The following is a 13,307-nucleotide window of genomic DNA, read 5'->3' as shown; positions in this document are numbered from 1 at the left end:
CTAGAACTGAACTAGAACTGAACTAGAACTGAACTAGAACTGAACTAGAACTGAACTAGAACTGAACTCGAACTGAACTAGAACTGAACTAGAACTGAACTAAAACTGGACTAGAACTGAATTAGAACTGAAATATTAAAAGTCCATATGTATTTAAAAATTTCAAAATCTTTACTACATTTCCTTATACGACTTACAACTCCTTTCAAATATTTAAATTAAATTTTAATTATTCACCAGTACATCAATAACAATCTTGTACAAATACATTTGTATATGTATATTCTCAAAAGAAGCTTTAATATATTATACTGTGTATTTTATTTTCTATAAATTGAAAATTGTATTATTTACGATCTCCATAGAATTTAGAAATTATTTTATTAAAATTTTATATAAAACGAAAAAGAAGAACCAAATTGAAAAAGAAATTAAATCAATTTCTGCAAACAATTATTCGCAAGAACAATGAAAATAAAATGAAAGAAATTATTTTAAGTTTGAAACGACAATCTAAATCCAGAAGATAGATAAAGTAATAAAATTTTAAATATCATTCAGACCAAAAAGTAGAGTTTTAGCAAAAGGAAGAGTTATTAAAAACCCACAATTACAAATATTTGTATGTCATGTTTTAGTTGGTATTTCGTTTTATTTTTGTATGTTTTACCAAATGTCATTTTCTTTTTGTGTTCAGCAAATAAAAATATAATTATACCCTACACCAAAAAGTAGAGTGTGTAATGTTGTTTTTTGTATTTTGCGATTTATTTATATTTTTTTTATTAGATTCGGTCAATAATTCTAAAAAACAATCAATATCATTTCCGAAAAAAATAGTTTTATTAATGAGTTGTATACTTGATCGGTTCATAATTTGGTAATATAAGGACATCTATGGCCGAGCTTGACTGCCTTATTTTTTATATATGTAGAAAAAGAACACTGAGAAGGAGAGTAAGTTTAAGATAATGAGATGATGGTGGTGGTGGTAGTGATAAAAACAATATACTATTTGAAGCTAGAGACTGTGGTTGCCAACACCCACTATACAAACCTCAAAGGACAATAGACACACGATAGAGACTACTATTCCACCTAACGTATAGTGCATGCACGGCTCACCAAAGATTTTGTGTGGGAGATTGTAATGAGAAACTATCTAACAAGTAAAACCCTTAGCAAAAAGAAGTCAAGTCAAATATGGAATACTTAGTATATGAAAAACATACAGATAGACCAAGACCATTATCAAAAGCTTGAATTTTATGTATGCATGAGCAGAGCCAAAGGAAATGGAATAGAAATATTGTTGTAGATATAAAACATTATGAACGAAGCGAAGAGGTTGAGCAAGCGGTTTGTGTTAGATGATTGTTGCAAAAGGATACCAGAAGATGTAAAAGGACACAATAAGAATTTTAACATGTCTGCAGTTAAATGCCATTGCAGCGGGGTGAGTGAGTAAGCAAACTTTCCTTACTAAGGGAGTCATAACAATTGTATTTTACTATTTTACAACTATGAAGGAAATTATTTGAAAAGGACTTTTTACTGACAAAAGGATATAACAACACATACAAAGATATACATATAGAGATATTGGAATGCCCGCACAAGGACAATTGTTAAAAGTGTTGAAGTCACTACTACCTCTATATATATAGCAGCAGCAGCAGCAAAAGAAAAACACAATAAGCAACTATTGTTTGCAATATTACAATAAGAAAAGAAGAAACAGGACATAAGTATTCATAGAGAGAAGTAGCAGTTGCTGCTGATGATGATGGTGATGGCGGTGATGTTTACAAGTTTGCTTTAAGGGTAACAAGAAACCAACCAACTATTTACACAATTCTATCAAACTAAATGTACAGAAATAGTATTTTTATGAAAAGATATTTAAACACATAAGGGAAGTATGTAAAAGGTAAAAGGGAAGTAAGGCAAGAATGTTTGTATTCTAAACTATTCAGTCTTTATACGTATATGTATATAATATTGTTCAAGGCAACGTTTTACATATTTATATACTACATGCATACATACATATGTATTTATATACATATATAAGTTTTTGAATAAAATGTAATAAAATTACTTTTATTTTCTTATACATATGTATGTCTATATAAGGGTTTAGCTCTTGGATATTTTTTTTATTAAATATTTGCATAAACTGTTTTCATCTAACAAACAGTTTGAATAGAATTTTAACTTTTTAACATTATTTTATAATTTTTTTATTTCATACAAAGTTTTGTTGGTTTATTTTTCTATTAGAATATTTTATTGTAAAAAATTAAAAGATTACATGTAAGTCAGGCGAGGCCGACCATATAATACCCTACAAGAATATAATGTGATTTAGTTTTCATAATAAAGTATTTATTATGAAATGCTTTATTATGAAAACTTAAGCCATTTATTATTGACTAAATTGTGGATATTTAAGTCAAATTTTGATGGAGACTTTAATAGAGACTACATAATGAACCGATTTAAATCATTTTCAATAGAAGATCATGTACCGAATTTCTTTAAATTATCTTCAAAATTGCGACTTGTAGTTTGATTACAAGATTTACATGACGGACGGACAGACGAACAGACATAGCTAAATCGAACCGATTGGTATACTTTAAGGTGAGTATACCCTCCCCACTAAAGTGGTGTAGCACTGACGTACAATAACTTCCATATAATTTTTATTTAATTTTCTTATCAAATAAAATGGTCTTTGTAATATTAATTGAATATATAAATACTAAATGATTTGAAGATACACCCTGACGAAAGCAATTTACTTATAAAAAATTTTAAAGATATAAATATTATATTCTATAACAGTCACTAATACAACATCAGTATATGTATACATATGTATGTATCCAGGAAAAGCATACATCTTTTCAATTCTTCTTCATTAGCATTATAAGTCATTTTATTAAGACGGTGATGCCATTGGAGGCAAGCACTTTTATGCTCGCTTACAAATAGGTTGTTAAAGAAGTACTTACAATTTCGCTTACAATGATGTTGTTGTGTAAGTTGTTTTGTTTTTAATAATAACAAGTAAGAGTGTTATAATCGACCATGCCGATTTATGAATCGATTCTTTTGTTATTATCGAAAGAAGTAAATTCATTTTCTAAATAGTAAATGGACAATTATTAAACGATCTTCAGAAAATTTGGTAGAAAGATTTTGGTTCTTATAAAACTTGTTTATATTGAATAACATCGCTGTACTTGCTTTTTTAAGCTTGTAATGAGCGGTAAGATCATTTTCTGAAGGGGAATTTATACGAGCGATAGGGTCAAAATTTAAACCGATCCTCACAAAAGTTGACGCATACAAAACTTGTTTATGTCGAATTTCTTTGATGCATTCCTATTTCTGAGATAGGGTCAAGGACTGGTGCCTTGCAAAAGTTCGAAGATTTTAACTCATACAGAACTTGTTTACATCGAATTTCATCGCTGTACTCGCATTTTTGAGGCAGTAATGAACGTTAAAGATATTTTCTGATGTGGGAATTATACATATATTGTATTCCCCCATATGATCAATTATAAACCGATCCTCATTAAATTTGATTATGATATTTATGTTCACATAAGACTTATTTATGTAGAATTTCGTCTTTATAGTGAAATTTTTAAACCATTAATGATTGTTAAACTGTTTTCCAATTGACCACTTCTAGGGGTGCTATGCGAAAAGGTAAACCGATTTTGCCTTGTGTAAATGCTGAACAAACCTTATCAATAGAGAATATATATACAAAATTTTAACTGTCTAGCTCATCCCCCCGGGGGTCATGTTGCCTTGGTGTTATTGCAATACCGGGGTATAAAGAGATGTACAATACCTCTAGTCTGGTCGGGGCTTAGTCCTTGCATAGATTGAAAGAGGTCAGACCAGAGCACCGCATAATCTGGTACTACGGGTGGCCAGTTGCCCGCAGGACTATGTCCTGGCTGGTCAGTTGGTTAAGGTTCCTTCGGGATCCACGTAGTGGCTGTGGTTTAAACCCAAATTTGCGGGCAGAGTAAGTGGCGATTAAAAGACTGATGTAGGGTAAAGTCAATATTTCGGGATAAGTTCGGTGCTGTTGCCGGAACAGCAGATACCACACAGAGGAATGACTGTAGGACTAAGCGTTGGAAATGAGTTGGTATTAATTGTATATGGTACGGATGAATGAGAGATACGGTGGCCTCAACCGTCTACCTATAATGAACGTGTCGTATGTTTTTCTCTTATGAATGTGTTGTATCAATGCTATGTGTGTTGGGTTGTATGACGATGTATGAAAGGTATCATATACAAATGATACCATTGAATTTTCAATCCTTGTCCAGATAAGTTCAGAGTATACTCTGTTCATATCAGAATTACCACAGTGTGTCCTTGTGAGTAAAAACAATGTCTTCGGCTTATTTGATGTATTCGTACTTTGGTCCACCGGTTAAGTCTCTAGGTGCTGTTGCCGAATCAACAGAGGCGATCTAATTGTCAGAAATTTGGTAGCTCGAGTACTTCAGCAAAGTTCTTGTGCATGTACCGGTCAGGGTCAATGTAAGTGGTTATGTAACTATAACCTAATACCGAGTTTTTGCTGGGTATATACATTTTCCAATGTTTTCTTTTTCTTTTTTGTGGTTCAATTTCATTACTTTTCTTATTTATAGAAACAACGAACACTTACATATGTAATATTACAAATACACATCCGGTTAAGAGTAAGTTAAGATAAATAAAGTAAAATAGTACAAAAAGTATATATGTATATACTTTATATGATGACTTTTTATACCATACACCACTATAGTGGGGAGGGTATTATACGTTTGTGCTGATGTTTGTAACATACAAAAATATTGGTTCAATACTCACCTTAAAGTATACCGATCGATTCAGAATCATTTTTTGAGTCGATTAAGACATGTCCGTCCGTCCGTCCGTCTGTCCGGCTGGCTGGCTGTCCATGTAAACCATGTGCGCAAGATACAGGCCGCAATTTTCAAGATAATTTGATGAAATTTGGACCAAGCATGTTTTTTGGCACAAGTACGAAGCCTATTGAAAATGGTTGAAATCGGTCCATTATTTCACCTAGCTCCCATACAACCGTACCTCCCGATTTGAACTTTGTATGCCATAATTACGCCAAATATTCTGCTATCTCTCTAAAAATTGGCACAAATAAGTTTTATATAAGTATAAATGGCACTGCAGATTGTCGTAAGGATCGGCCTATATTTGGCCCTAGCCCTCAAACAAACCCCTCTTCAAAAAATGACTTAAACGTCTAAAACTGATTTGTAACCATTTGTATCGCAATGAAACTCAACAAAACTAACTGTTATTTAGAAATATATCCTTTTCCCAAATTTACCGAGGATCGGCCCATATTTGACCTATATAAAGCCTTTTTAGAAATTTTAGTTTTTTATCAATAAATGGCTTAAATATTTTGGAATTATGGTAATATTCAACATAAAAGTTTCTTTACAAAAAATAAAAATTTTATAATAAGTAAAAATTTTATGAATATACTCATGGTGTAGGGTATTATATGGTCGGCCATGCCCGACTATACTTTCCTACTTGTTTGTTATACACTTATGCATGTAAATCATATAATAGAACAAAAAGTTATAGATTTAACATTCTATATTATTTATTCTATATATTCTAATAAATATAGCAATAAATAGTAGATACCTATTTCTCATTTCTTATTCTATTTTCAAAAATTTTACCCTTTTTTAGAACGAGAGTCTCTTTAACTAAAAAAATATGGTTGTTTTGTATAAATTAAGTATGAGTTTACGTGACCATTTCAAGTGTCCGGTTAATTTATATTTTTTGTCTAGGACTATTTTTTTCAAATTGTCAGTTAGTCTTTTTTTGCACAAAGATTTTTATGATATTGTTCCGGACAATTAATTAAAGCAATTAATCAATTCCTGAGCGACTAGGTTGGGTGTAAATTATAAAAGATTGTTTCAAAATGAAAAACTTTTTATAACATTTAGTTACACAATTAAAATCAACTAAATAAATGACAGCCTATAACCGACTTGCATGCTCTTTAGAAGTGTTCAGCTTCAAATGCAATCTCGTTATCTTTGTATTAGTGTTTGAGAGAAGATCCGACAAAGTGGGAAAAAATAGTAGGACTTAGATGTTGGGGTCTTCTATAAACATCTACCAGAAACCCGAATGTGTTTTTTACAGTTAAAATAAAAATTTGAAAATTTGTTTTATAAAACTTTAATAAATTCTTATGAATATTTCCATTAAACTTTTATAATAATTTTCCATACATACTTTCTACCAAGCCTTCGACTGAAGATCTTTTAGCCTTCAGCGAAAGATCTTATAATCTATATATATATAAAATTCTAACATTACTAACTGACTGACTGACTGACTGGCCGACTGATTCATCACCCTACAGCCTAAAAGGTTGAAGCTAAAGAGCTGAAATTTGGACTAATTTCCACTAAGACGGGATTTTTGGAAATTCTAATGTTTAGTGGGTAAAAAAGGGTAAAAACGGGTAAATTTGGTAACTTCATATCTCCTAAACTAGATAAGAATCAAAATCAATTTACAGCTTAGAGTCGCTTACTTAAAAAATAAGCGGACAGGTGTCTGGTACAAAATAAAAATACAAATTTAGTACTTTATGGATATTGGAACCCTTAAGGGGTGAAAAATGTATTTACTTTCGGTACTTTTTTCAAAAAAGGGGACTTTTTTGTGTTGTAAAATATGAAATAAAGCATGTATGGCCTGGATTAAATGAGGACCCATAAAGGGGGACTTTTTGATAATTTTTCGTTTCTCAAAAAGTACTTTTTGAAATTTGTATAATATTGAACTTTTTGGTACTTTTTTCTTTCTTCAAAAGATACCTTTTGAAATTTCTTTAATATTGAACATAAAAATTAAGCATGTATGGCCTGTATTAAGTGAGATCCCATAAAAAGGGTGTTTTTGGTACTTTTCGTCATCAAAATGTACTTTCAGAATTTTTGTATAATATTGAACCTACAATCGTGAAATTAATCATGTATTACCAGGATTAGTTAGTTAGTTAGTAATTGTTTTTGTCATTCCGTTTGTAATACATCAAAATATTCTCATAATACCCATAAACGTACATACATACATATATGTATGAGACCTCATTAGATTCTGAGACGGGCATAATTGGTCTACGTTTTTACATTTCCATAAAAGTCAGAACTGGTTTAATGATGCGAACGCAAATCTTCCAAAATTTTATTAGAAATGGTCCATAATTGACCCCTTCCCTTACATAAGGTCCCCTTCAGACAACGTTTGTTTTGGCTCAGAGATGCGAGTACAAAGATGAAATTCGATATAAATAGGTTTTGTATTCACCAAAATCTCTTTACTAACTTTTGTGAGGATCGGTCCTTTTTGAGTATCGGTCACCTCGAGAAATTTACTTTAGCATTTATTTCTTATCAAAAAATAAAATACAGTAATTCGATGTAAAAAAGTTCTTTAAAAACTTTTTACCAAACTTTGTGTGGATCGGTCGATAATAGACCCTACCCCCTTCAGAAAATAAATTAACTTCTTTTGATAATAACAATAAAAGTTTATTTATAAGGAAGTTTATTTACGGAAATGATTTGATGATACATATGTATACCACTCTCATGTATTTTGAGATATGTCCAAAACTATATGAAATATATGGGAGATTTTTGTTGGAACACTAAAAATACGGTATGATACCATTTCCAACATGTACTGAAAATTTTTAATTTCTACATTGATTAACTAAATGGAAAAATAAATTTTATTGTTGCAAATTAAATATACATTTTGATAAAAATATATATAAAATTGTAAAAATTTTCATTAGTTTTTATAGGATTAAGAGGCTTCAACAATATCCAAAATACAGTTAGACATCTAAATTCCATTTACAACAATAATCCATTAAGGATTTTCACAAAAATTTTGTTTTATTTAAATGGAAAATGCATGTGTGCAGCAGAAACACTAGAAGCCTCTCCATCCGATGTAGATGATGTTCATTCATATGAAATACATTTGCATTTGACGTTACCAGGCTCGTTTGCAGTTTTTTTTCTATTTTTCAAAAATATTCTTTAACTACTTTACAAAAAAAAAAAAACGAAAATGAGAAGAGTACTATAGATTTTCAGACCATGTCCTTTATTAGGAAAATCTGAACTGGGATGCAAATGCATGCGTATTTCTTTTTTACATTTGCATAAACCTGGAAAAATGCATGAACCTAAATTCAAAATTTCCTACAACTGAGTTACAGCAATAGAGATCCAGGAGCATGAAAAAAACAGTTGTTTGCAATTCATTTTGTGAGTGCAGAATTGCTGTTTTTTGTTTTTCTTTGTGATGCATTTTTCTCTAAAGAATTGTTGTATAGTTTTTGGTGTTTTTTTTGCAGTAGAGAGATGGGGATTTAACAAAACATAAAATAAAATTGCTTTGTCAGCTGCAGTATTTTTGCTTTGTTTGTATTGCAATAACAAAATAAGAGAAACAAAAATATAAAACTGGCATACAACTTCAAAAAAAAAATGCTAAAACCAATACAAACATAAAAAAAATTCCAACATGGCTGCAACCAAAATACAAATAAAATTTTAGATGACCATGCAGCAGCAAGCACTAAAAATTAACAAAAATAACAACTAACGATGTTCCCTCGGGGGATATATGGGGATAAGGGTTATGTTGGCGAGAGGTAAAAGGATGCACAAATTCCATTTGATATATGTATACGTACATATATGCAATTGCATACATATGCATAGGATGACTATGTTTTTGTAATAAAAATTTGTATGCATCCTGGAAATGAAAATCTACAAAAATAAACACAGCATTTCAAAAAAAATGTCTAATATATGAAATGCACTTTTTTAGCAGCCAGTAACTACATCAAATAGTGTACATATTTATTTTGTTATAGCGTTGATAGCTGTCAAATTCATGGATTTTTTTAAGTGAAATATTTCTAGTTAGGTACTGTGTACGTCTAAATAGGTACTCATTTAATTCTGAGCAACCTTTAAATCATTAAAGAGGATATTGTCACAAAAATGTATTAATATTAGCATATTCTAGTACTATATATTATAGTGTGCTAACAATTCGTTAATGCTCCACATTAAAATACACAGTCATCTCTATTTATGTTAGTTTTATAACATTGAATGCAGCTGATGCATATCCATATTCCCAGGATGCTGGTTAGTACAGAAATACTTATTTACAAAAAATTGTTTGAATTTTAGTATATTGCACTATGGAAAGAATGTTTAAATTTTACCTCACAATATTTACGGAAGTTCCTCAATATGGTACATATTACTTTAGAAATATAACTGAACTAGAACTGAACTAGAACTGAACTAGAACTGAACTAGAACTGAACTAGAACTGAACTAGAACTGAACTAGAACTGAACTAGAACTGAACTAGAACTGAACTAGAACTAAACTAGAACTGAACTAGAACTGAACTAGAACTGAACTAGAACTGAACTAGAACTGAACTAGAACTGAACTAGAAATGAAATATAATCTTACATTATTCTTTTGTAAAAATTATATAATGCTATTCTCAGTTTCCGGGGCGAAATTATAATAATTTTTTAAAAATATTTTTTCTATCTCGGGATGGAGAAGTTCGACACGTGTTACATGTTCAACTTGAAATGTTGCATTTTATTCTTGTTATCCAGCAATGCTGAGATTTTTAGATGTGACTACTTTTCTTATCATATTCTACAAGCCCTCTCTATCTCTTTAGTGTAACACAAGAAGAGCGCATTAATGTAGATTTGTTTTTGTTTTATATAACGAAATATAAGAATATATATAGTTGGGGAGTAAGAGTCATATTGCAATTTTTCTTTATGGTTATTGCTTAAATTCACGTTGTTGATGATGATAGCAATGACGATGTTGACTCGAACGTGGCACAAAGCACAACTATATAGAGAAAAAACGATGCAATGTAGATCATGTGAGGGTGTACGAGATGTGTAAATTTTTTTGTGTTATAACCAAACTTTTTCTATATGTGATGAAGTGGTATTCCTTCTCTCTATGTGTTCACCTATATGCACTTCCTATGCACTGTTTTGGTCTTATGAACATTTCAATGATTGCAGTTTTTATAGCCTGAAATATGAAACGAAAAAGTTAAAATTTTGTACTTTTTCTGCAGAAAAAAAAAGTAAAACAAAACTTGTTTGAAAAAGTTGATGGAAACCTATGTATGCAAAAAAATTGAAAATACTTTTTCATATTAGTTTTGTGTTTTTTTTTATCCTCTACTCCACATGAAAATTGCAGTTTTTATTTTTAGAATAAAACCTTTATAACTAAGGGGAGGTACCATCATGTAGCAGGAAAAAAGACTATTAAGAAAGTTTTGTAGTTTGATTTTGTTTTTCATTTTGGTGAAAAGAAATGTTACTACACATAAAATGCATTTGCATAGAAAACACTAGATGTGAATACATATATACATGTATATTTTTTTGCTTTTATTTCTATACAGAACAATGGCAATAACGTCATTCATATCAGAGCAGTTTGGCGGAAAATTTGCCAACAATGTAAAGAAAAAGTTTTTTTTTAAATAAATTACAAAGGAGGGAATATGTTCATTGAAAAGATGGGAAGACCGGGGCAGTGAGAGTGTTATATTTATCCTTAAGGCTGTTTGTTATTTTAAAGGTGTGTTAAACTTAAAAATTTGTTTGTACAGAAAACGTCTTTGTAAGCAACCTTTATTTTCTCTAACAGTAAGGAGAAATTATATTTTACTTGATTGCTCACAATATGTACATATATTGAAATATAACTGAAGGTAAATTATTTGCAATAACATAATCATCATACGCCATTAGTTGCTATTTTAAATACATAATATGAGAAAATACTATAGCATACTTTTTAGCAAGATCACAAGTAGTGTTTGGTGACGTATGAGTAATATTGTTATTTTATAAGTATACTACAAAACAGATGACACTAATTATTAGACATTTTTTATTAGCATACTTTAGGGATTCAGGTTGTTCATACAACGGGACGAATGATTAATAGCGTTCATCAAGTATACGTTTAGTGAACTAGAACTGAACTAGAACTGAACAAGAACTGAACTAGAACTGAACTAGAACTGAACTAGAACTGAACTAGAACTGAACTAGAACTGAACTAGAACTGAACTAGAACTGAACTAGAACTGAACTAGAACTGAACTAGAACTGAACTAGAACTGAACTAGAACTGAACTAGAACTGAACTAGAACTGAACTAGAACTGAACTAGAACTGATCTAGAACTGAACTAGAACTAAACTAGAACTGAAATAGGACTTAACTGAATCATATTTATTTTTTTTTTGCCATAGTACAGGATTTTAAAAGCATTGCCATTTATTTGTATGTATATGGGCACAGTACATATACAGGTATACATATGCTCAAAATATGCAATTTTTAGCTATTATTATACACACCTTTAAAAGGACGATGTCCTGGCAAGTATATGAGTATGTATATATTCATAGAAATGCAATTCCTATATTTTCCTTAACAAAAACATAAAATCCAAATAGAAATTATTATGCAATATTTAAGTTTTTACTTCGTATTTTGCAAAAAGACGCAGGACATAGTATTTCATTATTTATAACAAAGCCATACCTAACCCTCTAAGTATAGCAGTATGAGAGAGGAAGAGGCGAATAATAGAAAAATTGCATTCAGCATGAAATGTTCATTTAATGCATAAATTAAAATTTTAAGAAAATAATGCACAACTAAAGTTTATGGAAATTTAATTTGTTGGTGTTCTGCATAAAAGAACAGGTATGGATGTTTATTAAGCCATTTTTAGAAATTTTAATAGTGTTGTACAAAGATTTTTTAATTTGTTTTTTTTTTTGTAAGTATTAATATGTTTGCCATAGAGTTGAATTTTATTTTCCTTTTCCTGTTATCATGTATGGTTAGGAGGTATGAGTGTACAAATTTGTGTGATATCACTGTATTTATTCTAGACCATGATGCTGTTGGTAGTTAGTGTAGAGTATGCTTAATTGCATTTGTAAATATTTGTTTATTTTCTCTACTTTACGCCTGCCTACTTCAATGTGTTTGGCTTTATCTTTTATTTAGCCACATATTTTGTCAGAATGCTTTTTTACAACTATTTAGTTGTATTTTTCATTAATTTCCTTTTTTTATAATTGAAATTTATTTCGTTTTTCTACAGTTGTTGTTGAATATTTTACATGTTTGTGGCTAAAGTTTCATTGAAATCTGTTGTAAGTGCAAAAAAAATTAAAATTTACCTAATTTAAAATTCTTGATTTTTTGTTCACTAATCAGGCCAATTAATTACCTCTTGAACATTTTTATATATATATTGATACAATGAATTTAAAAATAGGTATTGAGTATAAAGTTATATAATTACCTGCGCTACACTTCGCTGATTTTCGTTTCATCTACAGCATTTTTCGTCTGATGAAAAATAAATAACTTCTTTCTAAAACTGTCACAAATGTCCAACAAAACCTGTTAACTAATAAAGTTTGTTTTTATAATTTTTATTATTTTTGCAATTTTTCATTAGAAAAACAAGAAAAACTAGTACTTAATGTAGATGAAAAATAAACCTGCAAATAAAAAAAAAAACAAATAATAAAAGTTTTCAATTAAAATAATTGAAATGAAATTCAGCATAATTTTAATGCAAATAAAAATCAGAAAAAAGAGAAAAAGAAATAACAGAACAAAACACAATCATTTTTACAAGTTTTAAATGTGATTTTATGTTAGAAAATAATATCATGGAAAACTTTTTTAAATATTGCAGGAGGACAGGACGTAAATTTTATAAAAGGAAAGTTTTTCAATTAGTAAACAGTTATGCTAAAATCAAGGAAGGAATAGCTATATTTAGATAATCAACTATAATTTAGAATTCGTTCTTTTACAAGGAGATATACGATCAAGACTGGATAATTGTTTGGAATTTTCAGGGGCACATATAGCGTAGTTTTGGACCATATAAAATATTATATTATAATAGTTCAGTTTTCATATAGTTCTAGTTCAGTTCCAGTTTAGTTCAAGTTCAGTTCTAGTTCAGTTATAGTTCAGTTCTAGTTCAGTTCTAGTTCAGTTCTAGTTCAGTTCTAGTTCAGTTCTAGTTCAGTTCTAGTTCAGTTCTAGT

General features: G+C 29.8%; 1 long non-coding RNA gene across 2 annotated transcripts in view; it reads right to left on the bottom strand.

The window, feature by feature from the left end:
• Window positions 1-13,307, bottom strand: part of LOC124419783 — a 34,737-nt gene that overhangs the window by 5,745 nt on the left and 15,685 nt on the right. The window contains exons 2-3 of one of the 2 annotated variants that reach the window (XR_006940808.1): window positions 12,726-12,747; window positions 12,546-12,653 (exon numbers count right to left, since the gene is read on the bottom strand). This is a non-coding gene — a long non-coding RNA (uncharacterized LOC124419783). The remainder of the gene's footprint in view (window positions 1-12,545; window positions 12,654-12,725; window positions 12,748-13,307) is intronic. The other variant, XR_006940807.1, reaches the window with a different exon arrangement.

This window comes from Lucilia cuprina, chromosome 4, assembly GCF_022045245.1.
Source record: "Lucilia cuprina isolate Lc7/37 chromosome 4, ASM2204524v1, whole genome shotgun sequence".
Taxonomy (NCBI): Eukaryota; Metazoa; Arthropoda; class Insecta; order Diptera; family Calliphoridae; genus Lucilia; species Lucilia cuprina.
This window is presented reverse-complemented; position numbering and strand designations above follow the sequence as displayed.